Genomic DNA, 26,136 nt, shown 5'->3' with positions numbered 1-26,136 from the left:
CCCTGTAGTCCATACCGCGGCAGGCACTTGGGCCATGTCATCATTAAAGTATTCTGGACGTATCAGCGCCAAAATCATTCTCTGTGGCACCTCCCGTTTGATCATTTTGGCCCAAAATGTGAGACTTACTTCTACCCTCATCTCTTCTAGGTCAGGGTGTTCTTCGAACAGATCAACATCGGTGATGTTAGTCACTCAATACCCTTCTTCAATGGCGATAATCGCATACCATTGTATGCCTTCGTCATCATGTCCTTCAACCAATACCACTTTCCCTTCCACTGCGGCAGATTGTATCATTAAGGGAAATACTTGTCCCTCCTCTTCGTGCATAGGTATTCTGGGTCTGAATAGAAACTCATCAGGTGTCCTCATAGTTCTATCTGCGAGGCCTGGCAATCCCGCCATGAGTACCCGCACCCCGTATGCGAAGACTTCTGCCTCTAACGGTATAGCTCTCATGGCTATGCGCCCTGAGTATGCTCTGATCATTTCGCACACGTTCGAATAATGCATTCCCAAAGTGGAGCACACTATACCGTTCTCGGTAAACGAGATTGTCATATTCAACTTAGCCATTAAGTCCCGACCCAGGATGTTTACTGGGGTCTGACGTGAATATAATAAGGGTACATTCATTTTGCGCTCTCCCACAGAGACTGGGAGTGCGTCTGTAAAGGGAACTCTACTGCAAGCTCCTGTGAAACTCTGAGTATCTATGGCCTCGCCGGACAAGGAAAACTTGCCTTCTCATATGCATGAGCGCATCGCACCCGTGTCAACTAAGAAGAAAGATTCTTTACCCCCTTGACGACATCTACCCTAGGTTCCCTATCAGGATAGAACACATCAGAGTCTCCCGTGAGCTCTCCTATTTCATATATAAGTTTGGCCCACTGTATACTTGTTGATTTTCCCCAGCCCCAGGGTTGACTCCCCCTCCGGCGCTAGTGCCCTGTGACATTTGCAGTGGTACCTGCTGGAATTGTCCCTGTGGTGCATTCCCCATGTGCGGGGGTTGAACCACTTGCTGTGCACCTTGCTGCAAGCCTGCTGCCTGCTGCTGCACTGTGTGATTTTGTGCACTGCCCTGCTGCGGGACGGCAGGCTGATTCACCATGCCTGCCCCTATTCCTTGGCTATTTTGCCACATGCCTTGGCTTCTGCACACGCGCGCCACATGTCCTGTCATTCCAAACAGCCAACACACTGGCGGTGGTCGGTCCATCGGTCCATCTGGCATAGCTGGACTGCCCATCTGCGCATTCTGAAAGCCACTTTGATTATTTTGAAAACCTCCCTGGTTACTTCGAAACCCACCCTGATTACTCTGCCATCCTCTTCCTCCAAAACCCCTTCCCCTCGGGTAAAATCCTGCGCTACCTTGGTTATTCTGGGATGGGTTAGCCTCTGATTGCATGCTTGGTTCAGCTGGGCTTGTCAGCATGGCTCCCTCGAGAGCATACTTTGAGAGTTTCTTTTGCACCAGCTTTGCTTCCTCACCCTTACGAGTTGCCTCCTTCTTCCGGTTCTTTTCTTGCAAAAATCTGCAGTAGTGCGCAATTGTCAACTGTATTTCGGCCCATGGTTTTGCTTCTACTCATACCAATTTTTTGAGCTGCTTCTGCACCGGTTCAGGCAATCCTTGGCATAATATATGGTAGAATACAGGGATATATTTCGTCCAAGACTCATGCATTTCGAGCACCCACGCGTCTTGGAAATTCTGGATATATATCAACAGATCCTCTGACTCTTTCATTTTCTGAGTCATTATAGCTCCCATATCTGAAGTGTCTGGATATAGCATTCGCAGCGCTTTCCACACTGCTGCTCTACAGTTATTAAATGGTGCTCTGTCATGTGAGGTGTTAGTTAGGGTTACCCTAGTGTAGCCTGCCCGTTTCCATACATCATCTGCCCTTTCACCAAGTAAGGCAATTAAAAGGCCCTTAATGTCCTCTTTAGCTAAGGTGACACCCCCTGTCATTTTCTCTAACTCATGTATCCACTTCCCGGCTCCCGATGTCAGCATTGGAAGTTTATTTTTTAGATTCTCTCGGTCCAGGTGTGGCCATGGAATATATTGTGGTCTTGCTCCCCTCTTTTCTAGCAGCGGGAATTGGAATGCACAGTCTTCCTTTTCCTTCCCCATAGCTCCCCTGTCTACCGCGGGGGTGGCATTCCCGCCTTGCCGTCTTCCTGGCAATGCCCTTAATCTGTCTGCATAGGTAGGTGCTGATGCCCCCCTCTGACCGTGGGGTGTTCCTTCATGTCGGCCGGACTGCGCGGCAGACTTCGGTGTCCTACTTGTGGACTCGCTAGCGTCTGACCATCGTACCCCTCGGTCCCCTGGGTGCCATTTTTCACACTGTCTCCCTTCCTCGTGTGCCAAATCATCCATTTGCCCACCGGAGTCAGATCCTGAATACTCCCAGTTTACACAACTCCTTGCATCTTCTTCGTTCTGCCCAATCTCCAGCCTGTCTAGGGACAGTCCCCTGCTCCCACTACTTCGAGTGACATCCTCAGTGTCATATAGCTGAGGGCTCTCCAAGCGCTCGTCTTCCCTTCCCCATCGGATATCTGTTCTAGCCCCATCACATCGTATATTTTATCAATCAGTTCCCCGATGCTTCTGGTGTCGAAGTCATCTTCAATATTTGTCCCGCGCTTCACGAAGTTGCTTCAGAAAGGTGCTGTTACGCTGGGAAACACTACGAGGACTGTTGCCTCCTGGACTTTGGAGTTCGTGTGGAGTTCGTGTGGAGGAAACTCCACCCATTTTTCCCAGCACTCTCTACATCAACGTGAACGCTGCGCTTCTCGAGCGCGCGCTTCACGAAGTTGCTTCAGAAAGGTGCTGTTACGCTGGGAAACACTACGAGGACTGTTGCCTCCTGGACTTTGGTACGGCAACTTTGCATCTATTGCCTTTTGGTGAATGGACTTTACAGATAGCAGCTGTGGCTAATTAGCAGCATTTTCTTCCTGTGTTTGTGTTTGTGTAGGAGTTCGTTTGGAGTTCGTGTGGAGGAAACTCCACCCATTTTTCCCAGCACTCTCTACATCAACGTGAACGCTGCGCTTCTCGAGCGCGCGCTTCACGAAGTTGCTTCAGAAAGGTGCTGTTACGCTGGGAAACACTACGAGGACTGTTGCCTCCTGGACTTTGGTACGGCAACTTTGCATCTATTGCCTTTTGGTGAATGGACTTTACAGATAGCAGCTGTGGCTAATTAGCAGCATTTTCTTCCTGTGTTTGTGTTTGTGTAGGAGTTCGTGTGGAGTTCGTGTGGAGGAAACTCCACCCATTTTTCCCAGCACTCTCTACATCAACGTGAACGCTGCGCTTCTCGAGCGCGCGCTTCACGAAGTTGCTTCAGAAAGGTGCTGTTACGCTGGGAAACACTACGAGGACTGTTGCCTCCTGGACTTTGGTACGGCAACTTTGCATCTATTGCCTTTTGGTGAATGGACTTTACAGATAGCAGCTGTGGCTAATTAGCAGCATTTTCTTCCTGTGTTTGTGTTTGTGTAGGAGTTCGTGTGGAGTTCGTGTGGAGGAAACTCCACCCATTTTTCCCAGCACTCTCTACATCAACGTGAACGCTGCGCTTCTCGAGCGCGCGCTTCACAAAGTTGCTTCAGAAAGGTGCTGTTACTCTGTTAAGCGCGTTAGCGTGTGGCTGTGGCGCTTCACTATACTTGACTCTTGTCAACTATTTAGTTTTATCGCCTGATTTTGGATGTACACACTTAAATCAGGGATGCCGGCCATCTTAGCTGTATCAAGTGCCACACTTCAACTAAAGCCATTAACGCCTAAAGCTTCGCCCATGATAGCGCTTAAGCGCAAATTAAGCGGACACTCCACGCTTTCTCATGGCAAGAAAATGGCCTCCGCTGACATTCGTGATTTTTATGCAGTATCTCAGGACTCCTATCACGATATTGAAGGTGAGCCTACTATACCTAACGCATTTGTGGCCATTGCGTCTCCATGTAATCCATGCACAGATTTAATTTGTCTTCCGTTGAAGGGTTTGAATGCTTCAATCACAGATTCTCAGATTATTAAAAATTCCGTCTTGCTTGCGCCAGAAGTAATGAAGCTCACTGATTTATCAGCAGAGCCAAGTGACGTTGAACATGTTGCTCATGATACTTTATCCATAGTTCCACCTCATGAGGTTATTCTCAATCCATCTTTTGAATCTAGGATTCATACACCCACCTCTACGCAGAATCTACTCTTTAATGACACTGCTGCTCAAATTGTATTGTCTCCATTGGATGCAACAATAAATACCACGCATCATGTTGAACTAGAGTGTATGTCCCCTGTAAATCCTGAAGCCTCAAAGACTCATAACGGTAGCCTATATTCTTCCCCTAGTTTATTTGATCAGAAAAACGATAACTCTATCGCCTTGTCAGCTTCTTTTCTACATCCCACTCCGAGGAGACCGTTACAGCCTCCAGCCTTGCCCTTCCCTGATGCTTCTGCTTTGCCGCCCTGTAACGCATTAACTGAAGTTGCTCTTGTGGCTATTAATTCTTCAGTTAACTGTATGCTTAAACTCTATGAAACTCTGGATAATAGAATGCTACAACAATCAATTCAGCTTCACACTCTTGTATCTGCACTCAATATAAAAACTGCATCACGGAGTACTCAAACTGATGAATGTTCCCTTTCCCCCTTTGCAGTAGATTCCAGTTGTCTTCTTATAAACCCAGACCATACACCAGTGAGCATTCGACGATTGGAAGCCATTATTCCAGCTCTCCCGTCTTTTCCGGAAATTATTCGCCCAGTTGAAGCTTTAGAGTCCTTCATAACTGAGGCTCCCCTTCCGGTATCTGACCAGACTTCCTCTGACTCCGTAGATAAGTCTACAATCTCTGATGCTGCTCCGGTTTTGTTTAACATATTTAATGCTCACTCACTTGTCGATGCCACTCTTCAACCTTTAACTACTAAGAGTCGATCTAATTTAGGTGCAAACACTAAGCAATGCATCAAACGGTTACAGCGCATTCAAATGGTCCATAACAACAGAAGCAAAGTAATCAAAACAAAGCGTCAAAACTCCCGAAAATCTTCAAAATGCAAAACTGTGAAATTTGATCCTCGCTATGATGACCATGAACCTTTAGATCACTTACTTCAAGCGATTGCTACTCAATCTTGTGAGCCTTTGGACTCACTTCTTCCTTCAACCGAAACTGCATCTGCCAATGACTTGACTCCTAATCTTTCGCCCATATTGAATACATTACCTATTTCTAAACCTGTCTTACAAGACAAATCCGTAGTAATGACTTCAAAAATAGTTTCTGCAGACATCAAGTCCCAAACTGATATCATATTAACAGATGTACGGGCGGAGATTAAGAAATCCATGGAAGAATACTTGAAATTTAAATCTTTATCAAGCCAGCCGACGATCTTGCCAGTAATCAAGTCACCTCTCATACAATCAACTACATGCTTCGAACCTTCTATTTTGCAATCACTTGAACATTCTAAACAAACTCCCTTATCTTCCTTGTCGCAGACTGACACAATACTGGCAGATGTACGGGCTGAAATTAGACACTCAATAGAAGAGCTTTTAAGCTATAAATCTTCAGCAAATCAACACAATCAACCTTCTAGCCTAAGACCTTCAGCCCTCTACTCTCAGTCACACGCCCCACAATCGATCCCAACACATAGGGATAGTAATAGTCATCACCTCTCTGCCAATATTGAAAAAAACCGTAAGAATGAATGTATAAACGATGCATGCCTTCCAACCAAATCTAGACATGCTTTATCGCTCAATAAGCATCATCGCTTCATTCTTAAATGCCGAGATGCCCCATTTCCTTCTTATGATCTTTAAAGATCTAGTGTACTAGCAATATTGAATGACATAGACTCATTAAGTGGTATTTCCACACAGGATATTTCCCAGGTTGAATTTTTGAATGATCAAGACTGGTCAGTGGTTCGCATTTGGGTATCATCCGCACTTATTCGTAACTCCTTATGGCAAGCCAAGATGAAGCTCTTTGCAATGGGCTTCTTATTAGCTCTTGACCCAACTGATCTTGAGGATTCATCTAATATAGCCCCTTCTTTCAACACCCCAATAATAAAAAAATTGAGGTTGTATTCTTCCTCCAAACCTTTTGTGTACTCACAAGATCATCCTAATTCCAATTTAAGACACGAAACCAACCCACAAGTCTGGCATCAGCAGAAATAACCATCACTGCAAATGTATAACATTGAACATCGAATTTGCAGTTGGAATACCCGTGGTTATTCCCATCTGATGTCCACCATGGATGCTACTTTATTGAGTCACACGATAATTGCCTTTCAAGAAACATGGTTGTTGGAAAGACCTGTATGGAGTGGTTATGATGTAATTTTGAACCCAGCCAAAGCTGGGATAACGGGTCGACCGTCCTCAGGCCTAATGGTCGCCTTGAAATGTGGTTTGGGCTTCCAAATCAGTCCCTGGCTTGCTCCAAATGACTTTTTACAATTGGTAAGAATTACCTTTCACGGGGGTGCTGTTGCTCTAATAAATCTTTATCGCAATCCGGTTGCAATACTAGATTCCATTTTCTTCTTTGAATTGGAGAACTTACTTGATATCATCTTACAGGACAGACAAATTACTCATTTGTTTGTAGTTGGTGATTTCAACATAAATTGTCTCCCGAATTCAAAAAGCAAATCCTCACAAGCTTACTTGAAATGGGACCTGCTAATGAAATATCGTGGCCTTATTATGCTAAATGGCGCTTGTGATGGTGACATTCCATCTCACCCCACGTGGCATAGAGGTGCTTCAACTTCAACTATAGATTTTGTATTAGTCAATAAGCACACTTTTTCGGAAATTGCCAATTTTGAAATAATTAAACGTGACACTAGTGATCACGATCTCCTATCTGTTAGGTGGAACTTCCTTTCCGCCTCCCCCGTTTCCAGAGAATCTACTTTTACTACTTCTGTTGTGGTTAATAATGCTCGCACAAGATTGCGCTGGACACCTAAAAAATTGGACCAATTTAAGCAGCTTATTACTGCTGAACGAACTATAAATAACCCTCAGGAGTCGTACATCACTCATTTGGCATTGTTTCGCTCTAAAATTGGTCTTAATTCTCATTTTCACCATATTCATAAACATACTTTTGACTATGAGATACAACATCAAAAGAACTGGGTGAATCTCCAAAAGCGTCGTGCTGCGCACCTACCAACTGCTATTAGACTTGCTACTATAAAAACTATTAAATGCAAATACAAAAATTGGTTGAGGTGTTATAGATTCACTCAAATGCAACATGATGGTGAAGCAATGCTTTCTGCCATTACCGCCAAAAATCTTTCTGCTATATGGTCCTTACTAAATTTGGCAAATCATGATTCACAGGCCCCTGTACAGATAAACGGTGTATTGGAACGCGTTTGGATTGAACATTTTAAGAACCTGTATGCCCTGCCGGAAGTACTCCAAGCCTCCTCCACTCCACCTTCAACAACTTATGAACAAATGGAAATCTTGGAGGAGGATATTCTATTTTACATTCAGAAATCTAGCTCCTCCAGAGCTCCTGGCCCGGATGGCCTGTCTAATTACATCTTCAAGCAGTATCCGCTTGAATGGACTTCCATATTGCACCGTATATTTCATCAAATACTCAAATCTGGTGTCATTCCTGAGTCTTGGTGCCAGTCAATAATTGTTCCAATCTTCAAGAAGGGTGATCGATCTAATCCCTCGAATTACAGACCGATTGCCCTTCTTGATGCTCCTGGGAAGTTGTTCGCACGATTCATCCTGCGAGACTTCAATTTATGGACGCATCGAAACTTCAAGCGTGATCCCTGTCAAACTGGATTCATACAGGGTTTGGGAACTTCCATCAATCTCCTTTCCCTAACATCTATTCTAAATGATCATTATATGAAGCTACAGCCGCTCTACTTGGCTTTTGTTGATTTAAGAGCTGCTTTTGACTCTGTCTCGCGTGAAATCCTTTTACAGAAATTGAATCTCGCTGGCTGTCCCGCGTATCTAATTTCTCTAATCAATGCCCTACACACAGGGACAACAATTCAGATAAGACTGACTTGTGAAGGTACCTTAACCCCCCCAATCAAAACCTATAGGGGCCTGAAACAGGGATGTGTGTTAGCCTCATCAATATTCAATTTTTTCATTTCAGACATTGGTTTAAGCTTTGCATACACAGTGGGAGATCCTCCAAAATTAGCACTAAAACCAACTCCAGCCTTGCTTTATGCGGATGATCTTGTTCTTCTCTCAAAAACTCCCTCTGGCCTTCAACATTTACTTGACGGACTAGCTTCATACACTCAAAAAAATCTGCTATCCGTTAATCTTTCTAAAACCAAAATTATTATTTTTGCTGCTAAACAGCAAAAGCAGAGCAAATTCTTTAATTGGCATCTTAATAAACGTGAAATTGAAGTGGTCAATCAATACACCTATTTAGGTGTGACCATCTCTAATGTTAGAACTCAATCACATTGGCATACCATCACTGGGAAATTGACCCAGATGCTTGCACAAGTAAAGATCATCCAGGCAAGGCTGGGGAAGTTTTCAATTATCCCAGCAGTAACTTTCTACTGTCAAAAGGTTACTCCGATTCTCCTTTATGGTTCGGAAACACAGGAACTAATGCCTGAATCGTGCTGGAGTAGACTGGAGAGTTTGTATTGGAGACGATGTCTAGGACTTCCGAATTGTATTTCTATCTCTTGGATTAGACATGAACTGGGTTTGATTTCTTTATATACTCGACACCTCTGGTCTATTGTTAGTTTGTTTCGCAAATGCATAATGACTATGGATACTTTGATGCTGATAGGCACTTTGTCAACTCATATGTTTACTAGCAAAGAATTACACATGTCAAAATGGCGCCAAATTGCGATTAATGCACTAGCAGAAGCAGATGTGTCATTACAAACTCTAATTGAAAATCCTAACAAGGCAAAAACCATGATGTTTGACGCTGATTGGATTAGAACTCGAGAGCATTGTGCAAAATTGTGTGACTTCAAAAACCATTTTCTGTTTCATAAAAAGCATGGTTCAGTGGAACCTTATTTACTTAAGTCCCCGTCAGTCATACATCGAATTGAATTTTCTAGGCTGAGATTCAATCTTTGCCCAACGCGCGAGATATTACACAGACGGAAATTGTTGGTTGATAATAGCTGTAGACATTGTGAAGATCTTGGTCAAAAAGAAACACTTAAACATCTGCTCACTGAATGTACCTCTCTACATATGAAACAAATTCATTTTCTCAAATCTACTCTCAAAGAATATGTTAACTTGTCTTCAGATTTATTATGGCAAATGATTCTTGAAGGTAAAAATATATCACTTAGAATCAATGTTACTCGTTTTCTACATGATATGAACCTCCTAGAATGTCTCAAAGTGGGAGATCCCAGCTAATTAGAAACTTACTTTTTAATTTTTTATATTTAAACTCAGCAAATGAATATGATTGGATGACCCAAGTTAAAATCATTATTTATTCAGACATAGAAATGTACTTATTGTGCTTGTTATATTTTTTTGTATTCGAACTTGTCTCCTTTTGTTTCTTTGTTCTTTCTTTTTTCTTCTTAATTTTATTGTACATAATATGTTGTTTTTAAAAGTTGATTAAATTCAGCTAAAAAAAAAAAAAAAAAAAATATTTGTCCCACTTATACCTTGCACAGAGTCGCTTGAAGGAAATAATTCCTCTATGTCTTCCCATTCTACAACATGATTAGGTTTTTTAACTTCCCACTCCAAATATTCTAGATCTCGTGCCCTCTGTCTGAGCTTACGTTCCATTTCCTCATTTACTTCCTTGCGCTTCCTCGCTTCTTCTCTAGCCTTGTCTACTTCCCTCATCCTTTCGTTTCTACGTTCCTCTGTCCGTCAAATGTTCTCCTCTTCTCTTCTGTTTGTTCTCTTTTCACGTACCCTTTGCTCTTCTTCCATCCTTTGCTTAGTCTGTCTGTACTGGTCGTAGGCTGTCTCTTGTTTGCGATCAAGCTGTTTCTCTTGCTCTTTGCGATATAGCTGTTCTCGCTTCAGCCTATCCTTCCTTCTTGTCCTTTCATCCCTTACTTCCATCTCTTTTTCTCTCTCTCTCCTTTGCATTTCATCTGACCTATCTATTGGCCTTTTACCATCACTTCCTTTTCCATCCAACTTCAGTAATATCTGACCTCCCATCCATTCGTCCATCGCGAATGCTATCTCATCAATTCTACCTTCATTTCCCTTTCGTTTACTTTCCTCTCTCTCCTTATGAGGAGGTGCACAATTCTGTGCCCGATCTTTTCCTTCATCTTCGCGTCTCTCCTTGTCCCTCGGGACCGTGGAGGCAATATTGGTTTCCTGTTCCCTCCCCTTATTGTCGTCACTACTGTATGTAGGCGACTCATATGCAGGGTTGCTATACCCTGAGGCTGCCTTAAATTCTCTTAGCGGGTAAAGCCCCTCTGATTTACTCACTTCAATGACTGGCTCAGGCGGTGCTGGTGGCGCGGTAGGCATCTCACCCCCCTCTGTGCATACATTTAGTATCCAGTCTGTGGGTAGTTCTTCCACCTTCATTTCTTCAAACATCTTCCATAATTCTAGAACAGCAAGACGTTTCTCTAGCTTCTTGCCTGTATATGTGGCGTGTACGAAAGTCGTCATATGCTGTAAAACAGCCTTAGAAAGGGACCCATTCTGTGGCCAAGGCATAAACATCTTGTGGGCGGTACCCTTAACCCACTCTGTGCTATACTTTTTGAGTTTTGGTGCATGCTTGGGTAGCTGCTTGCACAAATGTGCAAGTGGATTAACTTCCTCCATTCTTGATTTCGGCACCAACAATATTTATACAGTTTTTTATCCTTCCAATAGTATGAGCAAGCACCAACTACGCAAGCTCCAATCCAATCTTTCCCACCAAAATTTTATAATATCAATTTGCTCAGAAAACTATCAGTTCGTTGGTGATTCCCTTTTAGTTACAGAATCGCGTAAAGCCAAATTACATTTCACACAATCAACAATACAATTATTTTACATTCGACGTACAACAGAACACATATGACAGACACTTGACAGACTAGACGGACACCAGCTTGTCATACATATACCTGCCTTCTAATCAATACCGCGTCATGGAGTTTAAATTAACTCCTTTCATGCGTCTTTAAACGACACTGTAGTCTAATTGTCGCTTATTTTATGGGCTATGAGTTCACGTTTCTTCTGACCGCTGTATTAAAGCACAGGAACAAATTGAATCCTTACATTTTTATCTCAGGTGCCCCCCTGGTAATCCTTCGTTTTTATCTCAGGTGTCCCCCTGGTAATCCTTCGTTTTTATCTCAAGTGTCCCCCTGGTAATCTTTTGTTTTTATCTCAGGTGTCCCCCTGGCAATCCTTCGTTTTTATCTTAGGCGTCCCCTTGGGAATCCTTTGTTTTTATCTCAGATGTCCCCCTGTCAATCCTTCATTTTTATCTCAGGTGTCCCCCTGCTACCCCTTGTTTTTCACTCGGGTGTCCCCCCGGTATCCACTCGTTACCTTTCCCTTACTGGCTCTAATGCCTACACGACATTTGCCAAAGTAACGGGTTTGTTGTTTCACTCACTGATCGCATCATTTCCTCTCTGGAACTTCGGTATCACCGCCCCTTCCTCTTCCAGCCTTTTAAGGGGTTTTCGTCCGATTGGCTGCCCATGGGAATGAGAAGGGTTATGCTTGGAAGGCAGGTTACTTCAGACCCACTGCAGTTTTTCAACGTTTTACTCTATCATTGTCCACGGGAAGCTTCTCAGTCTACTCAGCCGGAATGGCGAAATGACTTGTGATATTGCCGAAGGTCCAGAGCTACTTCGTGCCGTCGGTCTAAAGGTGTCTTAGTATTATATAATCAATAATTAATGGCCGAAACCATCCTCACGCTACCAAGTGTACAGAGGAGCGGGATTTCACTGACGGCCCCATAAATCAGTGCGCACCCTCTAGTACTTATAAAACAAGAAAGCTGCACCATGTGAGGACTAGGGGGCAGGATTCACTTACTCCAACACGACTCAATAATGAGGACTCAGTAGTTTGGCAAAGGGATGTCTGTTTAATGACAAGTTGTAGTATAGGGGTTTATCATACACAGTCTTGAAGCAGGAAACACTCTGAGGTCAGGCTGGTATAATTGTAGATGAGCTTTATTTAGTCACAGAGTTTAATTAAGAAGGGAGGTAGGAGAGATAGCATATACATCCTTCAGTGTTAAATCTCCCATCCTGTGTGGTCACCAACCGTCATACCTGGAACCTTGGAATGACATGGGGTTCCAGGCAGCTACCATTCTATTGCTATCCTTGGTGTAACCTATGCCAGCTCAATGCTACACATCTCCCTTTCCTTACACAAATGAAAGAAACACAGAAAACAACAAAATGAAAGATGAAAGTTTTGAAAAAACACATGATAAGAACCATGTCATATTAACTTTAGAGAACAGAAGCAAAAGTAGTAGTGAAAGAGCACAGTACAATCGCATCTTCGAATTACTATAGATAAAGGGGATAGCCACTAAAAAACATCCTTCACTTTTCATCTCCCATCCTGAAGTAACCAAAAAGGACATCCCTGGAGCTTTCCTGGAACATCCCTGGATGGTGTTTTCCTGAGAGACATCCCTGGAACTCTCAGGAATAAACCATTCCAGATAGCTGTGGTATGCCATGGCTCTCATGACCTAGTCATCCAATGCTAATACCACACACATCCCCTTTCCCTATGAAATTAACAAAAACTTTCATTATACATACCAAACATAACTCCAAAATAACATCTAAGAGTGGAAAAAATTATGTCCACATTAAAACTATGGCACATACAAATTTGTCATAATGGTTGTACGTCAGCCTGCATATATCTTACAATACTGAAATACGTGGCATCATGCATGAACCTTAAACAGGACAATTTCATCACATCAAAATATGTGTATATCATGTAATCATAACACTTCACTAGATATTTTTCTTTCTGAGATAAAATGGAAATACATATATTATACTTCTCATTCAACTGAATTTCATTAACCCACATTTACATTGCTAGAGAAAGCATTGCTGACTTAAACTTCACTGCTCAGACAATGTCCACAAATTGCACGTTGACTGTACCTGTTGAACGAAGAAAATAGAATACAGTACTTTATGTTCATCTATCAATGGATATGGAAAATGTTGCTAATGGCCCCCACATTCCATTATTTATTGCTGTTTGCAGAATAGTTTTCTACAGCAACATTGGCATTTATACTAACGGCCTCATTTATAATATTGCATTTATGAATTGCATTTATGGATTGCATTCATGATATCTGCAGTTATATACTGCCCTTCGCCTACCTATATTGGTAGCAAAAAAACATTTTTACTCACTGATACTGGTAGCGGAATAACAATTTACGAAATGCACTACCGTGAGTTAGCATTTATATCAACGCCCTTCACCTACCTATATTGGTAGCAAAATAACATTTATACTCACTGATACTGGTAGCGGAATAACAATTTGCGAAATGCACTACCGTGAGTTAGCATTTATATCAACGGCCTTCACTTACCGATATTGGTAGCAAAAAAACATTTATACTCACTGATACTGGTAGCGGAATAACAATTTACGAAATGCACTACCCGTGAGTTAGTATTTATATCAACGGCCTTCACCTACCGATATTGGTAGCAAAATAACATTTATACTCACTGATACTGGTAGCGGAATAACAATTTACGAAATGCACTACCGTGAGTTAGCATTTATATCAACGGCCTTCACCTACCGATATTGGTAGCAAAATAACATTTATACTCACTGATAATGGTAGCGGAATAACAATTTACGAAATGCACTACCGTGAGTTAGCATTTATATCAACGGCCTTCACCTACCGATATTGGTAGCAAAATAACATTTTGATAACGGAATAACAATTTATTTCACAGCTTTATTATTTTATTCCGTGCACATTATATTTATTTATTTACTCCACATGTTTATTCATTTATTCCATACAACGTGTATGGAAGACATCCCATTCACCGTATCCATGGGAGACATATATATAATTTAATGTATCTATTTATTCCATTAATTTATTGCATGGGCATTCATTAAATGTATTGCTTGAACATATTATTTATTTACTAGTGCAAAGATTTCTATGCATTCCATGCAAACTCTATACACCCCATGCAGGCTTCACCACAGAAATTGATGATAGATTGGCACCCAAAGAAAACCCACACCTCAACATCTCAACTGTGGAAAACATCTGCACTTAAAATTAGGTCATAAGTGTGTGCGCCAATATTCAGCAAAAGTATTCCATACTATGCCAGTTATTTTGATTACAATTCACTCCTACAATACATTTGCATTCTCAATAAATGCGTGCATAAAAAGCCAAACAGAATTGAATGTTTGCATGCATATGGCATAATAAGGTACAATTGTGATTAAGCGCAGGAACAGCTTTAAAGCCCGTCTCGCTGAACAGATCGACATATGTGGTCCATAACAACCGCCACGTTCATTAATTCACTTTCTCTAGAGACGTCTGGGATTAAACACTCCCAAAATATACTAACATGCAACTGTATGAATATTCATATAAAAATGTTACTCTACAAAAATTGTCTATTAACAATCATTGTACTAAATGTTGTCAAATCCACAACACTCTGACAATCCTTCCCACGCCAGTATCACAAGTGTACTATACACACAAATAAGTCCAAATATCTTAATACACATGTAAAACACGTGAAACGTCTTATTTGTAGGAAGAAACGTTTACACACAACTTATAAATAAATGTGCATCTGGCATGTCACACTCTCCGTATAATATAAATTGACAAAATCTCACCTAAAAAAAATGTGTTAGCATCATTCCTTAAATAGTTGCAAATACATGTATATCACCAGTGGGTATTAATGTAGCTATACTTATGTGCTTCCCAAAATCGCTTACACGCACAAGAATAATATTAATGTCACAGCATTTTTTCAAAGTTCTTATCTTACATTTTCATATGTTAGTATACTCTGTCTCTTCTGGATTTTGCCAAGCCAAATGCAGCCATTACCTCCCTTCTTAACTGAATAGCTGCAGTTTCATTATTATCTCATCGCAGTTGTATAGTATCTGTCACTTAGTGGATTTGCACTATCTGTGGTATACACCCAAGCTATTGTCCAGTGCGAAGCTGTTTAGAAGAAATCTCGCATTAAAATAACAGAAGAAAACACTTCCTTTCCAATCAGAAAGATGGTTCATTTAACACGCAGATATTCCAGTACAAAACCTGCAATGAGCCTGTTGTCAAACTATTTAAATTAATGCACCGATGCGGAATAATTAGGCAGACTGCCACCCATAACATTTCTTCCGAATGACCAAAATAGCTTCTGAAACGAGCATAGTTCGGCAATATCCTGCAAAATGCATGAACTACACTACTCGGATATTGTAGGTAAAATGTAATGAAGAGGAATATTGTAAAATTCGCGGGGTATTTATTGCTGCTCAACTGCACGATAAAATTACTCTCACTTATGATAACAGTCTCCGCAATCGGTCATTAGTGAATGATCACGTTGAAAAATAAACACGACTTCCAGGGACTGTAAACTTTGATGCACAATCTCTCGCATGACTGCAGACAAACACTGTTATTGTAAATATTTCTATTGTGAAAAACACCTTCATTCTTCCGCATTGCAAACCTTGCAGTGGCCAGTAACTTTTGCTGTGCGTCTGCATTCCAAGCCTCGTTGTGGTCTTTTATTCCTTCCGTCATCACGCTTGCAAGGCGTTAGTGGGTGCTTTACTCATGAAAATTAGAACAAACACGAACGAACTCATACGCCTTCAAATCATATTATGCTGAACACGTCATCATTGCATATTTACAGCCCAACTGAACGGAGCTCCTGCTCAATGACAGTCATAACGATGACAGTTGACAGTGATGCCTTCAGCGTCTCCCAGCGCTGGTGCACGGCAATAACACCCATAAGATAAACTCCATTTGCACGATGTGGATGGGATTACAGTAGCGATTTCATTTTTTTTCCGATTTAGGTACTCGGAATTTAAAATCCCCAAATTCCTCCCACAGCAACCGCTAGGCTATTAAAAAGTTACCAGGCACTGACCTTGGATGGATTTATGCGCGCAGCTTCTTCAACCATTATCTTTGATAGTACTGTACACTGCATTTGACAGTATTTGGGACTCACACACTGATCCCTGATAACGCTGTGGGGCAAAAGTTACCAGGCACTGACCTTGGATGGATTTATGCGCGCAGCTTCTTCAACCATTATCTTTGATAGTACTGCACACTGCATTTGACAGTATTTGGGACTCACACACTGATCCCTGATGAAGCTGTGGGGCAGCGCATCCTCAGCACCTTGAAAATCTTCCATTTAGATGTGGGAAGATCATCACCATCGTTGCTCAATATTATCATGGCGCTGGATCTCACTTCCATTTATCACTTGTTCACTTAGACATCCCATCCTCGTCGCCATCTGTAGTATAGGGGTTTATCATACACAGTCTTGAAGCAGGAAACACTCTGAGGTCAGGCTGGTATAATTGTAGATGAGCTTTATTTAGTCACAGAGTTTAATTAAGAAGGGAGGTAGGAGAGATAGCATATACATCCTTCAGTGTTAAATCTCCCATCCTGTGTGGTCACCAACCGTCATACCTGGAACCTTGGAATGACATGGGGTTCCAGGCAGCTACCATTCTATTGCTATCCTTGGTGTAACCTATGCCAGCTCAATGCTACACAAGTTCATCAAACAGAGAAACAAATGGAAATCAGCAGCATTGCGATCACCTGTCTCGCTCTAACTTCCACAAACTTCAGTCGAACAGCAATAGTTATAGGTAAAACTCGTCATCACTGACGTCTAATTCTACAAAAACTCGACATGCAATACAATTGGTTAGGAAAGGTAACTAAGTATAGGTGCTATATCTGTATATGATAATAGGGCATGCGGATTGGATAACTCTTATTGGGTGGGTGTCTACGCCCATCCCACTACATCACACATGATTGATGTCACTACAAGTATGACGTCTTATTGGTTCTACTATCTATGGGACTCCAGATAACTTGGTCCATTGTGATTGGGCAGGTTACACCCCTAGACATAAATCCCCATTTCAATTAGCGGCATGCAGAATGGACACCCATGTGCCTGGTGTCCCAAGTTTCACCCTGCCTCCCTTCCATCAATCAGTATCTTAGGGCTATGTGTCAATTAGTTGGCTGGATATGGCCTCAAAACTGTAGCCTCTTATCGGAAAAAGTTATGGCATCCTCGGGTCCTGGATGACATCAGGCGGTGGTACTTCTTCGCGCCTGGCTGATCACGTGATAGTTCACCATGAATCTGCTTCAGTTTCCAGCTTTTACTGCATTTAATTTTGTTTCAGCCTCGCCACCTGCATGGGCCCCACTTATCTTGACGTTCCTGGGGCAGGCTGGTATGCTCTGAACTTTGAGTCTTGTTAGCTGATGCTCTCCTTCCTTCCTCTGGATGACCTCGACTTCCTAGGCATGAGCCGCTCTTTTGTGCTCTTTTGTTGCTTCAGTTACATCGTCATTCTTAAGTATTTTCATATTGTTTCAGTATGTCCTCGTATATCTTCTTCATGACATCTTTCTGCCCTCGTCAGATGTCACTCATTGCTCCATGATGTCCAATGGTGCGTGCAGACATCCTTCGACTCTCTCAATGTGAGAGTACATTCACTATGGTTGCCTGAGTGCATATCGTCTCTCGTACAGTCGATGCAGTATAGTGACAATACAGGGGGTCGCAATTGCAGCTTTTCTCTTGCCCTTCCAGTATGATGGCGGTGAGGGCATCGGAGTTAGGGTATATGTGTCCAACTGCTCCTCTACAACTGATAGGATATGGCATTTATAATGCACCTATACACAAGTGTTTCAAGTTGCGAACTGGATAGACAGTAGAGGGCACTGAATATACACAGTTCAGTGTTTTTCTGGGTTGAGGCCAACTGTTTAAAGGAAATCTGCCTTATTTAAAACTTTGGTGCCAGAAGAAGAAACTGATTATTTTAGTAAACACCCAGACCAGACATCACTGTCAGACATCAAACACATCACCCTTATTCAAGTGCGATCATAAACAGAACTCGACCCCGATAGAAAGAATGACTCCAAGCGGCTGACTCCAAGTGTGATGTTAGCTTAGAAGGCATCCATGCAGACACGAGGGGGCTGTTCTCACAAAAAGAACGCGTCTCTCCGTTTCCCAAGAGGACAGGGAGGTAATACAGTCAAAGCCCTGTAACTAATAACGGATGCTGGAGCCGGGATCCGAAGGGCTGCTTCGCAAGAGCCGATCGCTGCTGGACGGCCGCTGTTCGCTGTTTGCAATATCAACTTTATGGGCGGCAGAAACCGTCTGGCTTCGGGTGGCAGGCACGTCTAAACCGGGCACAAGCAGCAGAGATGAAAGTATGCACCTGAATTCCATTTGCCATGTGTGATAAATGCCAACAGGAGCAGCTGCTGTTACTGGGTCACACAAAGCAGCGATTGGGTTACATCAGTAAACAGGAGCGGCGTGGGACTGGCGCAGAACGGTTTACAGCAGCCAAGACAGGCATGGAGGGTTATCACTCGCCAGGGACTGCCAGGAAGGGAGGGCAATCCGGACATTGCGGGATTCCTTCATACGGATGGGACTGAAGGGCTTGCCAAAAGTTAGAGAATCCTTTCGTTTGCTGCTTACAATTCACTTTAAAAAAGGTAGCCCACTCGGTGTCTTTCTGGAGGAGATAGAGAGGGGAAAAGATTGCTTTCACAGGAGATGCAGGCAGGGCTGCAGATGAAGCAGGCAGCTCTGTAGTTAAGACAGCAGGACTGCTGCTGCCCCAGTGCTCTACAGAGAACAGTATCAGCAGCACACACGGACCAGAAATAGACACTGCAGAGACTAAAAATACCCAGGGAAGCAGGCAGGGTCAGAGAGGAGCGAAGCAGGGGCGAGCGGAATGGTTCACGTGACCTGGTGAACGTGGCAAGCACTGGCAATGTCATGGGAGGGCCAGTGGCCTATATCTATTCCTCACACTCTGCACTGATAAGGAAAGGACCACAAACTATTCCCCACCTGAGCGGTGCTCAATGCATCAACTTTGGAAGAATGACGCCCCGGCTTAAACATGTGACTGAAGATTGTAAACACATGCCTGAGGTGACTGCTTAACCCACTGAGCTATCTTATTCCTTGCACCAAATAAAAAATATTAAAGCATAGTATGGTTCTGTTGTCTGCTGTACTTGAGCAAACTATGTTGAACCAAAATGGTACAGAGGTCAACATTTCAGTTTGTGCTGCTTCGTGATTTTTAAAAATGATTGTCTGGTAGAGTGTATTTTCCCGTTCACATGTCCCACATCAATCATTTTTGATGAGGATATTCTGTAGACTTCACCTTTGCTCTTTCTTCATCATTTTGCCTTTTTTCAAATGAGCATTCCTGAGGCCACTGAGAGCTATAGGGGCAGATCCACGCAGTTCCCTGTAATCCATTTCCATGGTGACCATCTTCTTTATTTGCACACAGTGGCACCATGGGACATATACTTGCCGCTGGCCATGGGGGTCATTACGACCCAGGCGTTAAGGGGTTAACGGCGCCGTAAAAGGTTGCGGCGCCGTTAACCCCTTAACGCTTTACTACGAGGTCCCTTTGCGGGTCCCGACCTTAACGGCTGGTCTGTACCAGCCGTTAAGGTAGGGACCTGCAAAGGGACCTTGAAGGTAATTACGGTACCGCAATTTGCGGTACCGTAATTGCCGCCTTCCCCATTCCCATTGTGCCCTATGGGGCAAAAATGGGAATGGGGAAGGGCCAATGGTAAATGGGGAATTACCGCCCCGCCAACCTTGGAATGGGGCGGTAATTCCCCATTTAACATTGGCGAAATCGGTAAAATACTGGCAGCAACCATTGTGCAACTAGCGCCATGGTTACCGCCTGGGTCGTAATGACCCCCCATGTATTTTATGCATATACCTGATCTTGGAAACTCTGGGTTTAGCCCCGTGATGCGAATACAAATATGCCTCAACCTTGCAACATGACCTGTTTGTTATATCCCTTTCCTCTTGTTAAATGTCAATGCTACCAACACAGGCCAAAGGCCATTACCACCAAGTAATGGCCCTCAGAATGTGGCATTATTGAGATGATAATCCCCAGGATGCTGGGGCAGCTGCAAGAGAACTCTAAAATGAGAGATTGGACATCAGGATTAAGATGCCATACTCTAATGCTAACCCAGATGCTATTGAAAGAGCAACCATCAAGGCACAGTTATAGGGGGGTCCCAAAATGTGTGTTTTTTTTCCCATAGACGCAATGGAAAAAAATGTTGCTCATGCCTACAGCCCAAACCGCTGGATGGATTTTCACCAAATTTGCAGCAGGAGCAGTGGCTTGGTCCCGAAAGCTTGCTTTTGTAAATTGGGTGTAAATCTGTCCAGTAGCCTTTTTTAAAAAGGCCACAAAGTAAGTACAAAAAAAAGTAATATCTGGTTTCGGTCCGTGGACTCACTTCCCTGTTCGGTCTGTGAACAGGCCTCCGATTGGCCTAGAGGGCGGCGTGATGTCTGCGGACATCAGAAAGCACCCGCTGATTGGATGGTAAAAAGCGCGAGGCACGTCATATTTTTGGAAACGCCCGCCATGTTGAATTCGCGGACAGCGCCCATTGCCTGCGAACACTGCAGTAAAACATATTAAAAGACACAACATTGCACTTGCCAAACTAATGAAACAATGTCTGGGGAGGTGAGGGGTGATGAGTATGGGATGGAATATTGCCTTAAAAAGACCAAAAAACAGGTGTCCTGTCAACTCCCACGTCTGCGAACAGTCCGGATGCCTGGGGCAGTCCTGTGATGTTCTCGAACATATGTGATGTTCGGGGACATCTATGCCTGTTTCTACATAACAGGGTTGGAGAAAAGCAGTTTTTGGGTGGCTTAAACTTTGGACTCCACTCAATGAAAATGCATGTAATATGGGAATGTTATTCTAGAACTGATTGTGAATGGTTTTGCAAAGTGTGGTGCTGTTCTGTCAGGAGGGATCAAAATTAGAGGGGGTCCCAAAATATTATGAAGGCTTATAAATGTGGTGCCATTTGACAAATCTGCACAAACGTTTGCAATACAATTGCAATACAATTGTTAATACGGTTGGTCAATAGAATATTTGCTCAAGGCCTCCAATTGTATGAACATATGTGTGTTTTCCTAAAATTGTATTGTGGCATGCACCAACGAAATGTGTTCCACTGTGCTCATATGTGCTGCCATTCTAATTAGGAGGTGACTAATGAACACTTCACCTTTTTAATTATTTTATCTTGGAACTAACTTAATGCTGTGGGCATTTGTGGATTATCTGTTTTAACACCATACCGCTTCATGATTACTTATGGATTTGCAGTGAGGCTATCAAAACAAAACAGATGTGGGATTTCAGTAAGCAAACGCGGTGTCAACAAGCTAAATATATTTTCTTTTGTTATGCTTTTAATTTACCTAAATGGCACCATTATTGTTTGTATGCCATTCTGCGTATGCTTTTCTATTGGACTGTTGCCTCATTGTTTTTACATGTTCTAAGATGTCTGCTGACCTGTTTGCACCAAGTCCCTCATCTAGTTGTTAGTAGCAGACATAGTAGTAGGACTTATGTTTTTCCTTTTATTACTGCAGTCTGCATTGCATCCTCACAAGTGAACAAGCGCTTAGTGGTGCGCGAAACACGTCTTGTCTAGCAGGATGGCATCCTGCCTCTGTTGATCTTTTATCACAGGCCTACTGCGTGACATTATGTCAGTTTTTAAAAAAAAAATAATAAAACAGCATGTTATTTAACACAAGCTGAGTCAGATTTTCTTCATCTTTCTGACCCTTACGTGTGGAGACACTCGTGTTCGCCTGGTGTGCGGTTTGTTTTCCTTCTTTTATATATATATATATATATATATATATATATACATATATATATATTATGATGTGTGTTTGTATTACATATTACTATTCTGTGCCATTGCTTGATTGCTTTTCTTGTTTCAATAAAGCACAATCTCAACTTTACAGACTCTGCTAGAAACATTGAAATATTGCCACTGACATAAGTGCAAACAACATCATTTTAAGTTTGCCTATTCAAAGTTCATTCATACATTATTAATTAACATTATGTACTTATGCAAATGAAGGCTCATATTTATCTATTCAGATTGGTGCCTGAAGCTCCTGCTTTTACTCCGCCCTCTGCAACTTAGTGAGTGTTATTGACAATGAGACATGGGAGGCTAGCTCAGGGGCAACGTGCTCTCCATGAAAGCAAGACGACACAGAGCACCACAGGTTCAATCCCCGCATCCGTGCTAAGACACCTCTGGGTGTTAAGCGCATTATAAATGACCTAACATATCAATGAACAGGTCTGTTGTTCTTTACTAGTCATGTGTGCCATTTTGTGAGAGTTAGTCAAACTTTTTACTGCATCTCACATATCGCCTCTACCTATTATTATTATTTGTAGCTATTATTTTATTTATTTATTTTTTCATTGATTCATATACAGGAGGACCAATGCTCTTTGGTTGACAGGAATCAGTGAGCTATGTGAGTTTGAGGGACATTCTAACCAGGTTGTGGAGGGGAGTAAATGGAACAGTCACAGGGGAAAATATATAAGCGGACATACATAATGTTATTATTATAATAATAATAAGTATTAGTATTATTAATATTATATTTGTTGAGCACAGACCTAGTTTTGGGAAGCAATGGAGAGCTTTACAATCATAGGGGGAAGAACCTAGAGAGGGAAGTAGAGAGAAAAGGAGCAGGGAGTTAACAGGGAGGGGGGGGCAATTGGCAGCATGGGTGGAAGACAGTGGGGGGCAGATCACAGAGTTTCGGGTAGGGTGGGGAGTGCAGGTGTGTGGACCTAGGTGTTAAGGAGGAGTCATTCCTTGAAGAGGAAGGTCTTGAGCTCTTTCCTGAACTGTAGAAGTGATGGGGCAAGTGTGATGTTGATGGGGAGGAGGTTCCAGAGTCTTGGAGCATAGACAGAGAAGGCCTGTGTTCTGGTTCTTTCCTTCCTGCACTGTCGTAATTCAAGTCTGCACATTTCCTTACGTCTTGTGGAAATGCTGAGCTTCTCAGTGAGGTCGCTTGGGAACTTCAGGATGACAGCCTTGCAGATGATGCAACAGGATTGAAGATGATACAGGCTTGCAGTGGGAGCCGGCGCAGTTCGATGAAGGTTGGGGTGATGTGGTCACATTTTCAGAGTCCATTAATGAGTTTTTCTGGAGCATGCAGGACATATTTCAGGGGTGCCAAGGTAGTCGCTGGAAATTCTTCCAACAGGGCGTTCATCTAGGAGAGGCACAAAGCTTGGACAGCGGATCTGAAGTTGTTTTCTGGGATGAAGGGCTTCATTTTCCGTAGGAGAGAAATTTGATACCAAGCCATTTATGTCTTCCTTGTTATGTGCTGTTTGAATATGATGTGTCTGTTGATGTTGAACGCAATGGACCTGGCACAGGGGGCCAGCTGGGTTGTGAATCCCTTGAAGTTCACAGCAGAGAGTCAGTTCTGGAGGTCAGGCTATTCGTGTTATTGGTCAGTAGTAGGAATTCAGTCATGGAGGGGTTGAGCTTCAGGTACGGAATAGACATCCAGGACTGGATCAATGTGAGGCAGGCCATGAGCCTGTGGAGATCTCTGAATGAAGATATCTTGAGGTAGATCTGCGTGCCATCTGCATATTGGTGAATGTGGAGATTGTGTGGCGAGAGGAGGGTTCTGAGAGGTTCCATGTAAAGATTGAGGATCACAGGGGACAGGACGGATCCTTGCGGGACTCCACAGTTGATGGGTAGAGTTGCTGATCTGGAAGAATCTATTTGTACGAACTGTTGATGGTTCACAAGGTAGGATTTGAACCAGATGAGGATGATCTTGCTGATCCCCATGCAGCGATGTAGATTGTAATTGTCTGGTCGTCTACTGTGTCAAATGCTGCTGAGAGGTCAAGGCTAACTAGCAGGTAAGAGGATGGCAATCATTGAGAATGTTAAGGATATTGTTGATCACCTTGATGGTAGCTATGTCTGTGCTGCATCTGGGTCTGGAGCCAGATTGGCAGGACTGAAAGAGGTCATTGGCTTCGATGTGTTGGAGGAGTTGTGCGGCTTCTTCTTTCTCAAGGATCTTACCTAGAACGGGAGGATGGGTAATGGCTATCGTTGATTGGGGTATTTTGGCTGAGAAACATCTGCAGCTTTTGTGAAGGGCAGTTACCTCCACTGCAGTTCCACATGGCAGGCACACATTGATAAACCACATAGATGTGTGATAAACAAATGCAGAGCAAGGGCACCTTCACAGCAAAGAAACACAATATATTCCTTTATATTGACTATAAAACACAGCATGTTGTGAAATATTATTGCAGCGTCTTTAAACTCATTTACTTGCACCACATAAGTATATAAAATGTGCAAATGGGACAGTTTTATGGATTATGCAATCATAAACCTGTTAAGTGTCTGTTTTGCAATATCGATCTTTTGTGTTTGAAGAAGAATTTAATATTAATGGAAATGAGCTTGGAAATAGTTATGGAGGCAGTAATGGAATGCAGGATTTGCATTGACAATCACTAAGTTTATCTCCATAAGACCTGAAACAGTGCAAACCCCACACAGGCCTGTACTAGACAAAACAGCTCTCATAATGTTCATACAATAGCTGCATGGCAATATGAACATGCTCATACATACATGTACATAGTACGTTGAATCAAATGACGTACAGTGCCAATTAAGGATTGAATCTAACAAATAGTGCATGTGGTGTCTCTGACAATCTTCCTGCATTAAAAAAAAAAATAATAATTCTCTGTTTTGAGGATGGGGATGCAGCCGATGGTGCCAGTATTGTACAATTTGTATTAGCAGCCTGTAGCCGGGGAACAGCCAATCAGTTTGCTTGGATTGTGATCTGGAGCCTCAGGTGAAGATGGCTAGTTGGAGAAAGTTGATGCATGCTCCAGCCTTCTGCAGCTCACCCCTCACTTATGCACCCTTCCCAAAACCCTGCTTCGCTTGGCTGCACCACCCCCACCCAGTGGAGTAATTTTGCTGAAAATGTTGTGGGGGACATGACATCTGAAGAAAAGGTGGCCCAGCCAAATGAATGGGGACAAAATGGTATGCCATGAAAGTTGGGGGGGGATAAACACCCCTCTCCCCCCTCTAAAATTACGCCCATGCCCCCACCCTATTCAGGCTCCCGGTACCTGACTGGCACCAGCCCTGGATCACCAGGTCCCTCGTCACTCCAGGCTCTCCATGGGAATAGAAAAGGGATTCCACAAGCTTCTTTGCCATTTCCTTAGCATGCATGTTGACAGAAATAAACAGCTTGGGCTCTCTACCCGTTTTATATTTTCTGTTTAAAAAGCCACTAGCACACTAGACATTAGGCAGGAGTGCTAATTGTCATACACCCCAGTGGTCCATACCCGCCACTAATGGCCTCCTGCCTGCATTAAAGGCTTTTGCGTACTGCCAAGTATGGCCTTCTGCTTTGGGGATCTTGCTTGCTTAAATAATGTGGAGACGGGGTCAGTATTGATCCTTCTGTGCATTACACTGTAGAGGAGATGTACAGTTAGGCCCCTGAGATGCTCTAATGCCTAATGTCATGAAAATAATGTTAACAAGTTATGGGGGGTTTTACAATTTTTACCTGCACCTATTGGTTGGGGGTAAAGGTTGAGGCAATTCGATGAGGCAATTAACTGCGTAATTGGACACTATTTACTACATGTGCTAGTTCTAGAGATACTGCATATGATAAATACCCCATACCTCATAATTTGGCAGTGG

At 42.8% G+C, this 26,136-nt stretch overlaps 1 protein-coding gene across 1 annotated transcript in view; it reads left to right on the top strand.

Annotated features, from left to right (window-relative positions):
* TACR1 (tachykinin receptor 1) overlaps window positions 1–26,136 on the top strand; it is a 2,197,909-nt gene that overhangs the window by 119,665 nt on the left and 2,052,108 nt on the right. The gene's annotated exons all lie outside the window — the stretch shown is intronic.

The sequence above is a fragment of the Ambystoma mexicanum genome, chromosome 10, assembly GCF_040938575.1.
Source record: "Ambystoma mexicanum isolate Mex_15411 chromosome 10, UKY_AmexF1_1, whole genome shotgun sequence".
Lineage (NCBI taxonomy): Eukaryota > Metazoa > Chordata > Amphibia > Caudata > Ambystomatidae > Ambystoma > Ambystoma mexicanum.
The sequence above is the reverse complement of the archived record's forward strand: the minus strand, read 5'-3'. Positions and strand labels throughout refer to the sequence as shown.